Genomic DNA, 3,089 nt, shown 5'->3' on the forward strand with positions numbered 1-3,089 from the left:
AATATATATTTCAGCTCTATTTTTATGATGAGATAGAAAATATTTTTAGTTTTCAGTAAATAGTACCTGATCACTTGAAGTACTTTTTGTCATTGTACTTAAATCATTTGACCATCGTCCCTTCATCTGCAGGGTTTTCCCAGGATGCCTTTGGGCATTAGACACTTTTGCACCATCAGTGAAGTCAGCCACTCGGTTAAAGAAGTCTCACCTGTGAGGAATACTGTTAATATACCATTGGAAGATAGTTCTGAACACAGTGGTCCAGTGTGTATCTTCCAGTTATTTTTAGGTGTAGTTTTTCAAGTTTGCCTATCTTGGGTGGCATGAAAGTTCAAGGTTAAGATAAGTGAAAATCTAAGGAAAAATTGGAAATGATAAGAAACATGTAGCTATAAGAAAAAAACATTCAGAATGAGTTGGGTTTAATCTGAACAATTTTGAAGTGTTGGGTTATTTCCAGAATTAAGCTAAACTTGTAAAAGTTAACTTAACCTACCATAAATGTATAAGTAAAACTGAGTTAAGATAACTTAAAATGGCTAGCCTTCTGTTACCTGACAAAGACTTTTTTCAGTGAGTATTTCTCACCTTTTCTAGGTAATCAGTTGCCTCTTACATTTTGAGTTCAGGGTTTACAGAGTTGGCCTGGGGGACTTAACAACCATCATTTCCTAGGTAGTGAAATCTATAAATTCCCTGCAATTGCATGTTGAGAAATGTGGTTCATCAACTGTTGGACTATTTTCCCATGCAGTTTTTTTTTTTTACTAAGCTCGCACAATCATTGATTGTGAATGACTTAATGTTTCAGTAGAGCTGCTTTTATACCCAATCATATCACCTGCTTGTTATTAACCTACTCTGCTCTCAGATGTCCCAGGTGTTTTTCAAGCATCTCACCACTTTTCCCTTCTTTTTTGAGACTTGTTGCAGGCTTCAAATTCAGAAGGTGAGCACATTTCCTACAAAAACAATAAAATATATCAGTCTGTACAGTAAACACCTTGTCTTTGCACAGTATTCACTTTAATATGGGTTGAAAATGCTTTGCAAACCATTGTATTCTGTTTTAATTCACATTTTACACCACATCCCAACTTTTTTGGCATTGGTATTTTTCCTCACATTCTTAAGAAAGTAAGAAAAAGCCTTTGAGGAATGGAACTAGAACTATTAAACACATTCAATAAAAGTGTCTAATCCCAAGGACTTCTAGAGTAAAAGAGAGATTTCACATCTACTTTTATCACAAGTTGCACAAAACCTCATTTGATTTACTAATTGATTTCAATTATCCTCTTTATAAGCATGAGTACTTAAAAAAAAAAAAAAGAGCAATTTGTTGGGATGCTACAATTCATTGATCAGCAACAACCCATTGATTGAGCCATGGTCTAATCAAATCTTTCAAATATCAAAAATGTCAGTCTACATAATCAAATAGAAGATAACCTTTATTTTAAACCTTTATCATGGTAACTGTGAAGTAAATTAAAAAAAAATCACAGCATCCACAATGCAAGGTTGCAGGTCCTTCTCTGTTCAGCTCCTTAACTATTTTGTACAACTGTCATTATTCCACTGAATGATACACTGTGCTCATGTGTAGCTAATGCTGTCTAACTACCGTCCGTGTATCCATTATCCTGACAGACAGATCCCATCCTCTGTTCTTGCATATTAAAGTAAGCTGTGATGGACACCACAGATGCCTCATTATATTCACATTTCCCTCATCCAGTGTGATGTGTAGCAGAAATCCATGAGGAGAAGGAGAGGCTAGTAAAGGAAAGACAAAGTGCTTTAAGGAGGACAGATGTGAACTTGCTCTGTTTGACTTACCAAACCTCTGAGTTGTATAAGCAGTGCCAGATTTGGGTCAAAACAGTGTGCTTGTCGGCATTTCCTTTTGTTCTGCAGGTCTGCTGCTGGTACGTGATTTTTTGAGCTCATTTGTTGTGCCTTCAACAAACAAACGATTCAAGCATGTGGGTGGAGAAGCTGTCAAAGCTCATTCATTTTTACATTTCTTATCGTCAAACACTATTATAATTTCTGCAGTGATAAATCAAAGTAAGTGATCTTTAATCAGCTCAGTTCTGTTCTGTTGCCTAAGTACATAAAGATATTAAACATGGTGATTCTGTAACGATATGCCGGACCAAAGGACCCAAAAGCAGACACAGGAATCAAGCACTTTCAAGTCCGTTTAATCAGGAAAAAGGTTCGATACACGGGAGGTCAAAACAAGCAGGCAGAGGTACAAAAAACGGCAGGCTAACTCGGAAACTAGGACGGGAAACTGGGTCAAATAAATCACGAAGGTCAATCAGAAGTAAGGCTCGAAGGAATTGGACACAAAGGAAACAAGACGATCACGCACAGCAGACAGGGAGTGAATGAGCTAAATACACGAGGAGGGGAACACTCAGCCGGGGATCAACCAGGTGCAGTCACTCGACAATCAACACAGGTGAGACACATGAGGATGATCAGGACACAGGGAAACAGGTAGGGATGGGCAGGAAGGAGTGATCTGGAAAAGAGACACAAGGTAAGTATCCAAAATAAAACAGGAAATGACAGACTAGAAACATGAGGGAAAAAGTAACTTAACTAGGTCAACCTGGAGATGTGACAGTACCCCCCCCTCCACGGCTGGCTCCAGACGGCCCAGGAACATCAGGATGTTCATTGTGGAAGTTTTTGATGAGCTCTGGGTCCATGATGTCTCTAGCGGGGACCCAGGAGCGCTCTTCAGGGCCATAACCCTCCCAATCCACCAGATACTGATAGCCACGGCCTCTTCTTCTGGCGGCTAGCAACTTTTTGATGGTGTAGACTCTTTCTCCATCAACTAAACGGGGAGGAGGGGCTTGGCGGTGGGGACCAGAGGGCTGGATTTGGCGGGTTTAAGTTGACTGACGTGGAATGCAGGATGGACTCTCATGGTTCTGGGTAGTTTTAGTTGGACAGTTACAGGATTAATAACTTTGGAAATAGGAAACGGACCAACGAACCAGGGAGCGAGCTTCTTAGAATCCAGACGCAGAGGAAGGTTTATAGTGGATAGCCAAACTTAGTGT

General features: G+C 39.7%; 1 long non-coding RNA gene across 1 annotated transcript; it reads right to left on the reverse strand.

Annotated features, from left to right (window-relative positions):
* Window positions 1-2,192: 2,192 nt before the first annotated feature.
* Window positions 2,193-2,840, reverse strand: LOC121508881. The gene is made up of 2 exons (XR_005991830.1): window positions 2,630-2,840; window positions 2,193-2,539 (listed from the first exon to the last, which is right to left on the reverse strand). It is a non-coding gene; the product is annotated as an uncharacterized LOC121508881 (long non-coding RNA).
* Between the last annotated feature and the right edge of the window lie 249 nt (window positions 2,841-3,089).

Source organism: Cheilinus undulatus, linkage group 4 (assembly GCF_018320785.1).
Source record: "Cheilinus undulatus linkage group 4, ASM1832078v1, whole genome shotgun sequence".
In the NCBI taxonomy this organism is placed as follows: domain Eukaryota; kingdom Metazoa; phylum Chordata; class Actinopteri; order Labriformes; family Labridae; genus Cheilinus; species Cheilinus undulatus.